The sequence below is a fragment of the Stomoxys calcitrans genome, chromosome 5 (assembly GCF_963082655.1).
Source record: "Stomoxys calcitrans chromosome 5, idStoCalc2.1, whole genome shotgun sequence".
NCBI lineage: Eukaryota > Metazoa > Arthropoda > Insecta > Diptera > Muscidae > Stomoxys > Stomoxys calcitrans.
In genome coordinates this window covers 54,282,979-54,297,937 of record NC_081556.1, presented here as the reverse complement: position 1 = coordinate 54,297,937, position 14,959 = coordinate 54,282,979, and the positions used below count along the sequence as shown (strand labels likewise).

General features: G+C 37.8%; 1 long non-coding RNA gene across 1 annotated transcript; it reads right to left on the bottom strand.

Moving 5' to 3' along the window:
* Nucleotides 1–3,672: 3,672 nt before the first annotated feature.
* LOC131998079 (uncharacterized) lies at nt 3,673–4,191 on the bottom strand. Its single transcript, XR_009398538.1, has 2 exons — nt 4,064–4,191; nt 3,673–3,968 (listed from the first exon to the last, which is right to left on the bottom strand). It is a non-coding gene; the product is annotated as an uncharacterized LOC131998079 (long non-coding RNA).
* Nucleotides 4,192–14,959: the final 10,768 nt, after the last annotated feature.

Sequence of the window (14,959 nt, the reverse complement as noted above, 5' to 3'; positions counted from 1 at the left end):
CTGCCAAAATTAACAATATTTTGTTCTACAAAATTAAACAGTGACTTGTATTTTTAAGACCACTCAATGACCGTGCCGAATTTGGTCGGTTAGCTACTATGGTTACATAAATTATGCATTTTTCATCGAATGCTGACTAAAGGTGGTTTACATATATACCCGAGGTGGTGGGTATTCAAAGTTCGGCCCGGCCGAATTTAATGCTTCCGCAAGGGGCAACAATCTTGTAGCGATACGGAAGCTTAAGGGTTGAATTTGGGGTCGATGCATTCACATGAGAAAAAATTCTGCCTTGGTTGCTTAGGTGAATGCAACCACTTCAGTCCTATATGAACGAAAAGTTATGCCAAAAATACAAATATAAGTGAAAACGTTACAGAAAGGAACACAATAGTCCATCACCGTGAATCCACCCAATATCTACAGATCCCAATCTTATGTTATACACAACAAACACCCAACTTGAACTCTACAAGCAATGCATTGATCCCATAAATCAACATTGATTTGTCCCCTTGCGAGGATACCTGTGAAGGAATCTCAGGAGATTGACCGCTTCAACTTTACGAAACGGATGTGGAGGATATCCAAATGGCTTCCTTAGATCCGATAGCTGCTGGAATCCCAACTCCTGGTGGAGAGGCTGTTACATCGCAAGGGGATAAGCAGAATGTACAGAACACGGACGAGACGAAACGAAACGAGAAGAAGGCTACAAACGAGAACCATTCACCCTGATTATCTGTGACAAGCGTTTAATGGGCGAACGTAGGTTCCATATCAGCAAGTATGAGTCTATGATGAACATTGCTGTCGTGGAACGCTTGCTGCCCTCTGCTACATCAGACGATACAAAAACATGCAACAACGCTAAAACAATAACAACAATTGGTACAAACGCTATAGACGTAAGCGAAACCGCAAATGGAAGCACCGCGCGCATAACACCTGGCCCAGAAAGGGCATAACGGCTATGCCGAGGCCTTCCATTTAGCCTCCCGCCAAAGCCCGGAAGAGTTGTCAGGAGAGTGTCCTGCCAGCAAGGATATCGTACTCAAATGACAGGCCAAATCCAGGAAATAAGCGGCAGTGATGGCAAACGGGCCAAGAAGTCGACCAGTTTGCCATCAGCACATGAACTACAAGAAGACATTCTGGACCGGAGCAATCCTGAAGGCCGGCTTTCCACGGAATGATGGCTGATGAGCGTGGAGAAGATTCTGCGAGCTCTATCGGAAGCCATTCGAAAAGTCGAAGATGACTCCTTCGCAGCTTTCAATGGCGCCAAGTGGCGGAAGGTCGGCAAGGTCATTGGATCCAGAAATGAGTAAGAATTAGATATTTGTTCGACCTGCATCCATGGCTTGTCCACTTTGGATGAATCCACACATAGGCTGCTTAAATGGCAGAAACAATTTCTAGCGGAGGACTGGTCGATTGTAAGGGGACGAGCGAGGGGCATGGGTAATGGGAAGGATCTCTGGATTAGAGTTGGTTCAGAATCCTTTTGACTCCTAAAGTCCTCGCCTGAAGAGATCAAGTTCGGTTTACCCCAGATAAGAATGGACCTGCCCTCCAATGATGACTACGCCACCCAAGGAACTAGGGTGCATGGGTAACCTGAAGTTAGGGCAGATTAATCTGCACCACTAAGGGGCAGCTACGGATAAGCTGCTGCGAACTATGGGGAGAGACGGCACCTACGTGGCCCACTTTCAGGAACCGTGGTTACAAGGAAAAATGTTCGTGGACTCAGATCACGCAATCTATTTTAAATCACATCTCTCCCCCAGCAGAAAGTAAGATTAGAAGCTGTATCGTAGCCAGTAGTGATTTAAACCTAACTCTAATTTATCATGAAACCCACAATTTATCCACCTATTCCTTAGCATATGGTTTATCCAAACTCTAAAGACCCAGTCCAAACGGTACTGGCCTAAGTATTGGATTAGTGTGTCGTTCTGCACATTGTTAAAAGCCCCAATGAATCTTGCCCTTGCAGATTTTCCCGATCAGAGCATGTGTAGCCGAGTTGCTCTACTGGAGGATTATCTGGTTGACCTCAATCGTTGGTTCTCCAATAAATGGGCTTCTTGGGAATGGGTGATAGTATGATCGTCCGCACTCTGTTCTTTAGGCTGTATTGAGTCTCTTGACCCTGCACTGCCTGATGTTTTATTAGTAGTACACTTGCCTTGCGAGGAATTAAAAATTTATATAAAATACTAAATGTTCCATGATTTTTATTAAGGAACAGGGGAAACTTCTCTCAAGCTCAATGAAAAGGGACATCATTTGTTATGCCGAGTCCGAACGCCGTGCCTTAGAAAAGTTTTAACATGGTAGGATACCTCACAAATGTAGCCAGCATTAGGAAGAGTACATTCGGGGCCATTTGCGGACATGCTATCTTCTGCGTCATGGTAGCCCTCGGTTAATATTATTGGCAAACATCTTTCCGACATTAAAACATTTAACGATTCAATTGATATTCATATATTTGTTTCAGTCCATTGTGCAATGTCGTAATCCTTCAACAGTTACTCAGGGTTGGCAAAGAATGTGCAGGGATTGTTTGTCTTCCTTCTTGCTGCTAATACTGGCAAAAGCTTTCTTGAGACTGGCCTTTTAAATCGCGCATGCGCCGTCCAAACACAACCCACTAGAATGCCCCTGAAGTGTAGCAAGGATAGAGGAAACATCCAGCCACATGGAGAAAGAGAGTTAGTGAGCAATTGTGTTTCTGCTGTATGAATGCCGCCGCACTCATTGCAGACGCCCTGTGCAAATCGCATTGTTGTTTGGCCATTGTAAAAATGCTTTTTAATGTAGAACCCGTTGCTTTCCTCATTTAGTCGAGCAAGTGAGTTGGCTGTGTAAAGGACTACTTCCAAGGACTACTTTCCAAGCTTAAGTCCGGGTCAACTTGCTGTTACTGCTGCATTGTCACCTCCAGTCAGCAGGCTAAGAGGGAAGAGAAATCCTTGTCGTTTCGCTCGTGTGTGTTGGCCAAGCTTACAGCAAAAGTGTCCTGCTTGCAGTAGTGGCAGCAGCAGCAGTTTATGGGCTAAATCGAAAACAAACACCGATAAAAGAAATCCTGGTTCCCAGCGAAGTTTGACGAGCCTCAATTTTGCACACAGCGTTCAGTTGGTGACACGTGCCCGATGGAGACGCTACATTGGCTCTTCCGCATAGCTTGCCTTTTAGGCAATCTAGGAAAATCTCATAAAAAAATCAGTGTATCCTGTCAGTGTGCTTGATAATGTGTTTTTTTTTTTTCTTACTGGAACTTCTTAGCCGTTTGCAAAAGTCTAAGGAAAACAAAAAGACAAACAACAATTGAATGTGGCCATAACATGTTCTTGTGAGTGTGTGTAAGTGCGAGCCAGTTTTATGAATAGAAATATATATTCAAACTAATGAATGGACTTAAGTGACTCTTTTGCGGCAGTTTGGAACCAAAAGTGTATAAAAGACTCATATTTCCTAAATAATCAACAAAATGGTGAAATTTTACCAGGCAACGCCAAGGTAAGTGGAATTGTTGAGAAAATCTTATCATCGTCTTTTCCCCATACCAGAACAAAAATAATGTGAGTGTTGATAAAAAAAGTCTAACTTTCGTTCCCATTCCTTAAAAGAACAAACTCACCAACAAAAAATTGAAAATTTGCCCATGAACATTCCATCAGGGTATAGTAGTGATACTTCTCTCATAACAATGAGTGCTGTCCAATACAAATTCAAGCTTAATGATAAGGTACCTCCTTTTAATAACCGAGTCCTAAAGCCTTGCCGCAGAACGCCACCACTTAGTACAGAAGTTTACACGGCTGATTACAAAAGATCAAAAGGTAGGACAGGAACCATCACAATTTTTTTATTTTCGCTGTCGCCGGAATTTGAACCCATACGTTTGTTCAGCATCAGAGGGAAACATGCTATCCTTTGAGCTACGGTGGCCTCTACAAACGCACCAACACAACATTTAAGTGGTACAAGGAAACATTTCAACATTACATGCAACAGAAAGAAAAAGTTATAATGAATGTATAATCACTTTAAGCATCGCTGGAATTTTAATCTACTTCCAGAAGCGTTTATGTTGTTTACACATTAAAAAGTGATTGAAAACAGTTTTAAATATGCATGCTGATGGTCTATGAGTCGCAAAAATATTTTTTTATAGTGAAGTGTTCAAATATGGATTAAAAAATTTATTAGTTCACCAAATAAATGTCATTTAAATTCTACCCTTTGTTATGTTAGCAACAGACTATTTGGTATTCATATTCGGGTTTCATGTCACTGAACGGATATTATATTAGCCCTAAAACTTTGGCAATTCATTGACCTTTTCAAATCCATTGGCTGCATGAGTTGTTGAATGTGTACAACATAGTATGCGTGACGTATATGGAACTGAGTTAAGATTCTTTCAACAGATATGACTCATAGAGTAAACTTGATGGCAAACATTGTGGTGTAGCCTGCAAAGGTTGAAGCGTCCTCCACCATAGGATGGGAGTATACTAATTTCGTTTTTCTGTTTGTAACTCCTAGAAATATTCATCTCAGACCCCATAAAGTATATATATTCTTGATCGTCATGATATTTTATGTCGATCTAGCCATGTCCGTCCGTCTGTTCGTCCGCCCATCCGTCCGTCTGTCTGTTGAAAGCACGCTAACTTTTGAAGAAGTAAAGCTAGCCGCTCGAAATTTTGCACAAATATTTCTTATTAGTGTAGGTCGGTTGGGATTGTGAATGTTCTTATTAGTGTAGGTAGGTTGGGATTGTAAATGGGCCAAATCGGTCTATGTTTTGATATAGCTGCCATATAAACCGATTTTGGGTGTTGACTTCTTAAGCCTCTAGAGGGCGCAATTCTCTTCCGATTTAAAATTTTGCACGTAGTGTTTTGGTATCACTTCCAACATTTGTGCGAAGAATGGTCCATATCGGTTCATAACCTGGTACAGGTGCCATATAAACCGATCTTGGACCTTGACTTCTTGAGCCAATAGTGGACGCAATTATTATCTGATTTGGCTAAAATTTTGCAAGAGGTGTTTTGTTATTACTTTCAACAACTGTGATAAGTATGGCGCAAATTGGTGCATAACCTGATATAGCTGCCATATAAAGTGATCTTAGGTCTTGACTTCTTCTTCTAGAGGGCGCAATTCTCGTCCGATTCCACTGAAAATTTGCACGTAGTGTTTTACTATCACTTCCAACAACTGTTCTAAGTATAATTCAAATCGGTACATAACCTGATATAGCTGTCATATAAACCGATCTTGGACTTGACTTCATGAGCCAATTACTATCTGATTTTGCTAAAATTTTGCAAGAAGTGTTTTGTTATGACTTTCAACAACTGTGCTAAGTATAGTTGAAATCGGTCCATAACCTGATATAGCTGCCATATAAACCAATCTGTGGTGTTGACTTCTTGAGCCACTAGAGGGCGCAATTATTATCCGATTTAGCTGAAATTTTGTACAACGGCTTCTCTCATGACCTTTAACATACGTGTCGAAAATGGCATGAATCGGTTTATGGCTTAATGCAGCTCCCCTATAAACCAAGCTTCCCATTTTACTTCTTGAGTCCCTAAAGTGAGCAATTCTTACTAGTTTTGCCTGAGAAGAGATGCCGGGAAAAGAACACGACAAATGCAATCCATGGTGGAGGGTATATAAGATTCGGCCCGGCCGAACTTAACACGCTCTTGCTTGTTTCTACTGGGTTATTTTCCATTATACCTCCCAATTCCAAGGAGGTTATAAAACAAGGGAATGATTTACTGATTTATCGTCGATCTATACCCCAGACCAAGTGATTGGAGTTTAGATGATACTATTTATTGCTTTTGTTTTCTGTTAAAAATACTTTTAACTATTAAGTACTTTATAGTGCAAATCACAATTGATCGTTCCTTATTATCTATTATCTTTGTGGTGATATTCTATCCAGAACATATGATTTGCACTGGATAGGACTAAAATAAAGCACAGCATATATAAATTTATCAGCCTTGTTTGATTCTTGCCATAAGTTTGATACTTTCTCACTCCGCCATCGATCGCATTTTTCGAGTTCTTTGCCCTGTATGCCTTTATAGGCAAATAGACGATAATGGGTATGAATTGTCATGATATTGGAGCTATATAAGAATTGCACCCTATAGGGGCTCAAGAATAAAATCGGGAGATCGGTTAACATGGGAACTAAATCAATTTATAAATCGATTTCGACCATGCTTGGCCACACTTCATAGAAAATAACATCCAAATCGGTTAACATTTGCTCCTTCCAAATGCTAAATTAATCAAGATCGGAGATCGGTTTAAATTGCAGCTATATCAAAACATGGACCGATATGGCCCATATGACCTACACTAATAGGAAGTATTTGTGCAAAATTTCATGTGCCTAGCTTTATTATTTCAAAAGTTAGCGTGCTTGTGACGAACGGACGGACACGGCTAAATCGACTCAGAATGTCAAGATGATTATATACCACCATCGAAATTAGTATACCACCATCCTATGGTGGAGGGTGTATGGAGCATGGTAGTCAAAGATACTAACAAAATTCACTGTTCCAAACACATATATTTCGGTCCCTATGGCAGCTATATCTACACACAATTTAGCTTAGGTTATATTCGAGGGCGCGCGATTAGCAACTTCGGTTACAAATACAAATTAGGTCAAATCTGCACCATACTTTGAACAAATATAGAGTGATCCAATGTAAATCGCTGCTCCGACGAAATCGGATTAAATACAGGCCTTTTATCAACTCAAAAAAAAAACGGTCGGAGTATCGGTCCCGGATAATGGAGGTTCGCGAATAATCGATTGCTAGATAATCGAGGTACGACTTTTTTGATATAGGCCCCATCTAAAAAGTCGTACCTCGATTATCCGGGTATCGATTTTTCGGGTACCTCCATTATCCGGCATAGAAAAAATATTTTTGTCTTTTTTCGGTTAACTCGATTATCAGTGAATACCTCTATTATACGGGTGTATAAGCACATTTTACGATTGCAAAATTTCCCACGAGCATTCAATTAAGCATCAGGGGAAAACATTCCAAATATCAATGAGTGCCGTCCGATTCAAGTTTAGGCTCAATGATAAGGAATCTTATTTTTATATCCGAGTTCAAATGGACATGCCGCAGTGCGACACCCTCTTGGGAAGAAGTTTTTTCATGGCTGCTATTTTACAAATGTCGCCAATGGATTAGGGGGGGGGATAACCACCTCTGAATATTTTCTGATGTGCTCAATATTAAGGCTTGGAAGAAAATTGCACTAAAATATGATAACAAAATCCTTCTGCTAATAGACAACTGGGTCATCCAGAGGTAAATGATTTAAAGTCAAAAAATATTATTGGAAAATATTCTCATTTTCCAAGTTTTTTGCCTGTTAGGGCGAAGAAAACTAAATTTTACAATTTTTGTTTCTTTCTCTCTCGAGACGAGCTCAATGATCGGAGATGCAAATGGAAAGGAAAGCCAAAGATAGAAACACACACTAACCACTATGGGACGTTGGTATGTTGTATTTGAATCGTATTAAGAGCGAAAACGCATCTATGATACAGTTACCACATTAACCTCGCTCGACAACCCTGCCTATTAACTGTTCTTTTTCCCAATGCATGTATTTTTGTGCAATGACATATATTCCGTACTACACATGATTTGGTGCATCTGTTGGAAGTTTTATTGATGGCTTCGAACGCTACACAACGGCAACGGCTTCGCTGTTGCTCCGTGTGCCCAGTTTCGAATCCCGGCCGGACTCCGCGTGCTTTAAATGGCATTATCGCAAAAATATTGTGGAAAGACTAGACACGTTAAGCAGTTTAGATTAAATTTAAAATGGAAACACTTTGGTCAATTGATAATAGCTGAGATTGTGTTAGTTTAGCAGTTTTACATAGTGTGTTGGATAAATTGCTCTGCCTAGAAAATGAATATAGCCGGAATTAAAAATAAGTTTAAAAATGCATCTACTCCTGATTCAGATCTGGAATTGGCATATACATCCGATAATGTACAAATAATAAATGTAATGAACGATATTAACGCTGAGGAAATAAAAAGATGGATCAGGTGTGACAATAATGCTTCTTAATTTACTTTTTTGTGCCATGATGGAATTAAAGATATGATAAATGATTTTGATTAGACTCAGGAAGATAATAATTCGGATGAATCTGATGATGAACTTTTTCGCCCAAAAATATATTGTAGTGGCTATACATGCTTTCTTTATATTGTGGGACTTTTTGAAGAGCCCTGCTCGGGCCTTAAGGTCTTAACGTTTTTTCATTTTACTATTAAAAATTACAATAATTATTAAATAAAATACCACAGTATTATATAACCAGTATGCAATTTTCACTTAAAAATATGTGTAAAAACTACAAAAATAAATGTACTCTATTATCCGGGAAAACCTATTATCCGTAATGTCTCTGGTCCCGAGCATCCCGGGTAATCGAGGTCCTACTGCATATACTGATCTGAGTAAAATTGTAATTGTAAAATTGTAATATCTACGTTCTTAAAGACTGTTTGCGCTTAAGCGTTTTTGAAATTAAGAAAGATCAGAAAACATACTTTGTAGGGTCGGGTGTGTTACAAACTTTGTAGGATGTGTTATAAACGGAATGTTTATTTGGTGTTGGAATAAAAAATTCATATCATGAAACTCATGTTGTCAATTTTCTAACCCACCTTAATTTTTATAACAACTCGAAATATTGTCCAGTGCCCTTAAATGTATGTTTATACATGATAGTTCTAACATGCCAAAAATCAATCTATTTCTAACCGCCCGTCTGTAGAAATCACGATAGTGGTTGAACGAGTTAATATATCCGCTTTTGTGCAGATGTAGGTCGTTAGAGATTTTAAATGGACCATATGGGTTCAGATTTAGATATATCTACCATTTAAAAGGGAGAGGGTATTTAAAATATCCTTTTCTTTGGAATAGGGTATTTAAAGTGCCCTTTTCTTTGGAAAATGGTATTAAAACTTGTTAAATGTCTTAGCTGTCCCAATTAGCGATGGTTGAACTTAGGTTCAATTGAAGAAGGATCCCTGGGATGGGTGAAAAATTGGGACTCAGATTCCGACAGGAAAATAGGGATCTCGCCAAACAAGCTTGGAACTTATGTTCCTCTTATCAGCAGTCATGCACAATAGCTGCATTCGTCGTGTATACTTACATGAATTAAATTGGACAAAAAACGGGACGGAGGTTTTGGTTTCCAAAGTGGTTTTATTGACGAGAGTGAGACACGAGAATGTGTGTTGTCGTCGACGGTTAAATCCAGAAAGAGGAAGTTGGTCTTGAGTGGAGCTCGCAGGCTCCCTCATAAGAAAAGGAAGAAATAAATGGTATTGCCGTCTAATTGTAACAATAGCTTTAATAAGCTAATAATAGTTTATACGATACATTCTTCCTTTAATCGGTTACAATAAAGACATTAATCTATTACATTAAAACGCTCAGTTAATTCACGATAGTTTTGTAATTCATGGTTTAATTCAATTCGATTTTAACTTAAAACTAGCATTAGGATAAAGCCAATAGAGAATGATGAGAAAAGAAATCATTTATTTAATAATGACAACATGAGATCATAAAAGGGAGGAAATACCATTAACATCCATAGAAAAGGGTATTAAAACGAAACTTTTCTTTGAAAAATGGTATTAAAACCACCATTTTCTTTGGAAAAGGGTATTTAAACCACCGTTTTCTTTGGAAAGGCGTATTTAAACTACAATTTTCTTTGGAAAAGGGTGTTTGAACTACCCTCTTCTTTAGAAAAGGGTATCAAAACTATCATTTTCTTTGAAAAAGGTTGTTTAAACCAGCCTTTTCTTCGGAAACTAACCTTTTCTTTGTAAAATGGTATTGAAACTACATTTTTCTTTAGAAAGTTTGGTATTGAAACTACATTTTTCTTTAGAAAGTATGCAAAAAGTATTTAAACTACGCCTTTCTTTCGAAAAAGGTTTTAAAACTACCCGTTTTTTTAGCAAATGGTATTAAAACTGCATGTTTCTTGGCAAAGGGGAATTTAATCCACCCTTTTCTTAGGAAAATGGTATTTAAACTATCCTTTTCCCTGGAGGAGGGTATTAAACCGCCCATTTCTTTGGAGGAGGGTATATATATTAAAACTAACCTTTTCTTTGGAAAGGGGTATTTTACACTACCATTTTCTTTGGAAAAGTGTATTTAAACTACTTTCTTATTTGTAAAAGGGTATTTAAACCTCTATTTTCTTTGGAAAAGGGTATTTAAACTACCATTTTCTTTGGAAAATTTAATTAAAACAACCCTATTCCTTTTAAGCTGGAAAAAACTATCCTTTTCCTTGAAAAAGTGTTTTAAAACTACATTTTTCTTTAGAAAGGGGTATAAAAACGACTTTGGATAGGAGTATTTAAACTAACCTTTTCTTTGGAAAAGAGTATTTAAGCTGCCCTCTTTTTCTTGGAAAAGTGTATTAAAACTACCCTTTTCTTTGGAAGAGGGTATCAAAACCACCCTTTCTATGGAAAAGGGTATTTAAGCTACCCTTTTCTTTGGAAAACGGTATTTAAACTACCATTTTCTTTGGAAAAGATTATTAATATGGACAATATTATTAAGACTACCCTTTTCTTTGGAAGAGGGTATTGAAACTACACTTTTACACTCAAGGCTATTTTTATAGCCCCCACCGAAGGATAGGGGTATATTCATTTTGTCATTCCTTTTGCAACACATCGAAATATCCATTTCCGACCTTATAAAGTATAAATATTCTTGATCAGCGTAGAAATCTAAGACAATCTTGCTATGTCCGTCCGTGTGTCTGTTGAAATCACGCTACAGTCTTTAAAAATAGGTTAAGTTCGAAAATGGGCTACATCGGACTATATCTTGATATAGCCCCCATATAGACCGATCCGCCGATTTAGGGTCTTAGGCCCATAAAAGCCACATTTATAATCCGATTTTGCTGAAATTTGGAACAGTGAGTTGTGTTAGGCCCTACGACATCCATCTTCAATTTGGCCTCGATCGGTACAGATTTGGATATAGCTGTCATATAGACCGATCCGCCGATTTAGAGACTTAGGCCTATAAAAGCCACATTGATTATCCGATTTTGCTGAAATTTGGGACAGTGAGTTGTGTTAGGCCCTTCGATATTCTTCTTCAATTTGTCACAGATCGGTCCAGATTTGGACGTAGCTGCCATATAGACCGATCTCTCGATTTAAGGTATTGAGCCCCTAAAAGACGCATTTAATGTCCGATGTCGCCGAAATTTGGGACTGTGAGTTGCGTTGGGATCTTCGTCATCCTTCTTCAATTTGGCCCAGATCGGTTCAGATTGGAATATAGCTGCCATATAGACCGATCTCTCGATTTAAGGCTTCGGGCCCATGAAGGGCGCTTTTATTGTCCAATGTCGCCGAAACTTGGGACAGTTAGATAAATTAAGCTCCCTGACAGACTTCTGCAATATGGCACAAATTGGTCCAGATTTGGATATAGCTGCCATATAGACCGATCTCTTGTTTTAGGGTTTTGGAGCCATAAAAGGTGCATTTATTGTCCGATGTCGCCGAAATTTGGGGCAATGAGTTATGTAAGACTCTTTGACATTTTTCTGCAACTTGGCCCAAATCGGTCCAGATTTGGATGTAGCTGCCATATAGACCGATATCTCGATTTAAAGTCTTGGCGCCATATAGGCCCATTTATAACCCGATTTCACAGAAATTTGACACAGTTACTTATGTTAGGCTCATCGACATCCGAGACGTATATGGTTCAGATCGGTTTATTTTTAGATATACCTACTAAAAAGATCAATATTTTGTTATACACAATTGATTAATGACTTGTACTTAAGAGTATTTGGTCCAAATCGGAACATATTTCGATATAGCTGCTATGAGGCATAACGTATACATTTTTCACCTGATTTTGACGAAAGGTATACCCGAGGTGGTGGGTATCCAAAGTTCGGCCCGGCCGAACTTAACGCCTTTTTACTTGTTTTTTATTCAGTTTCTTTTATTATCAAAATAGTGAGTTATATTTTTTCATCATATATTCAGGACCTCACAAAAACAGGTACGGACTTGCATAAGCGTAAAAAGGCCTCTGTGTGGTGGGTTTAGCAACCCCCAGATTTACCAACTTCCAAAACCACAAAATCTTTGTGACGCAGATTATTCACCATTTCATTAAAATGAGTTGAATATGATCCCGTAATTTTAGTTCTTAAGCACCATTAAACTTTAATTTTTGTCCGATTTCATTAAAATTTAGAACATGAAGTACTCTTACGACACCAAAAACTCAAACTTAATACTACTCAGAGAGGTCAGTGAATAGAGATGAATAGCCCCTATATAAACAGATTCCCAGATCAGACTGCTTAAGCCACATTGGTTATAGCCTTAATATAAACCAATAACTCTATACTAACTCTTGATACCCTAGAAGCCTCAATTAAATCAATGGTGGGTGTTTGAGCATAGCCAGCCCTTACTCGATTTAAATCAAAACCAATGTCTCATCATGTATCAATATCATTTTGTTATTATGTGTATGGTAATTTTAATTTTTAGTTAATTTGATCTTTTCATCGTAATTTTCGTATTATGTTACCACAAAATACCATAAACAAATGTTGCAATAAAAAGTTTAGCACGTTTGCATTGCCATGGTAAATACATAAAATCAGCCATTAAATTAAGTTGCATTTATTCATCAATTTTCCATGATTTGCCAACCAATCATCATTCTGTTTGAATCAATGACAACTGTGACAGCATGTCTGTCGTTTGTTATACACATATACATGTATACACATGTATGTGCATGTTACTGCATGTATGAGTTTGTGTTTAAACAAAATTGGCTGTATTTTCTTTTTACTTGAATTTAATCGAAGCCTCAATAAAACGAATCATATCGTGTTCATTTATTTATTTTGTATATTATTATTTAATTAAATTGTTTATTTTTGTTCTTAATCAGAGTTGGTTTGAATATTTATGCATGTTTATGGAAGTGGTTTATAAATCGTGTAGTCATGGCAATGTTGTTGTTTGTTATTTTCCGAATGAGAATTCAAATTGACATAAAACCGTTTTCAAAGAATTTCCATCAATTATCATAACAATCAGATTGTTAGAAAATTTATGCACGAGTATGCTTGAAATTAGATATGCACGTGTTGAATATAAACGAATTTGCGATAAGGCGATCAGAATAGCCGTTTAATAGGATGAAGTTTATGAAAGGACCTCTCCAGTAAATTAACATTTTGGCAGGTGATATGCAATTGATATGTATTTATGTAGCAATGATTGGTGGCATATTGATTGTCATATTTTCTTCATAACCAAAACCATAGGCAGGGGTGTATTAATGTTGTCAACTGTCGCAAGCATCTAAGATGATTTAGCTTTGACCCTGTGTCTATCTGTTGTCTACAGTCTTTACCAATGATATGTATGTACATATGTATATCGAGGTGAAACTTGGTACAGATGAGTTGTTTGAATCGAATATATTACTAGTTGCAATCTGGCGATTTGTAATAGGGGGAATAATCTGACCTTTATTACCAGAAACAGGTAGGAGGTACTAGATGTCTCCCTGGTATCGGAAGATATAAGCAAACGGATATGCGACGGGGAAGTCACATCATCAGCGTCTCGGATCATCGTTATATTATGATCAGAATTGGAGAAATTACTGCGGAAGTGGTCTCTTGACTAATATGAAGAAAGGCAGATTGGGATAAATTTCGCCACACATTCTGGACGTCTGTCCCTTCTAGACTTGAAAAGAAAAAAAATTTCTGGCAGATTTTTTTTTTTTTAAATCCCTAAAATATACATTACGGATATGTTAAGCAGATATATGAAGTAAAAAAATTTGCCGGAATGGCTTTTCAATTTTTTTTAATGAAAATTGGCTATTTGATAAGCATACCGATCGGCACCCGTTCAAATTAAAACATCATGTTCAAACTAGGACAGAGGAGTCGAGCAATTTTTACTCGATTCCGGGAAGATTGCTCGACTTCGGAGTCGACTCTGAGCACTTAATTTTTAAACCCTACACCACTAATGTGGTACAGGGTATTATAACTTAGTGCATTTGTTTGTAACACCCAGAAGGAAAAGAGATAGACCCATTGATAAGCATACCGATCGACTCAGAGTCACTGTCTGATTGGATTTGGCTATGTCCGTCTGTCTGTCCGTCGGTCCATGTTAATTTGTGTACAAACTACTGGTCGCAGTTTTCATCCGACCGTCTTCGAATTTCGTACATGTTTTTCAAAGAAGCCTATTGAAATTTAAAAAAATCGGTTCAAATTTGGATATACCTCCTATATATATGTTCGCCCGATTTGCTGTAAGCAATAAAATGGTAATTTGTTAACCAATTCGCTCGAAATTTAGCAGGAAGGATTTTTTTGTGACTGTTGAAATTACTGGTGAATTTCATTGAAATCGGCTCAGATTAAGATATAGCTCTCATATATATATATATCGCCCGATTTTCCTTCCTAGAGCAACAGAAAGCGCATTTATTGACCAATCTTCCCAAAACTTCGTACAACGTTTTCCTTGACGACTTCCGCAATGTCTATACAGTTTGCTCGAAATCGGTTCAGATTTAGATATAGCTCCCATATATACGGTTTTGAATTCTAGTTTCATATCGATTCATTATTGAGCTATGAACCAAAATTTTGCAAAACGCTTTCCTCGACGAGTGCTGCAGTATCTGAGAAGTTTGCTCGCAATCGGTTCAGATTTTGGTATAGCTATATATATAAACAATTTTAAGATTTAAAAAAAAAAAAATAAAAAACAAT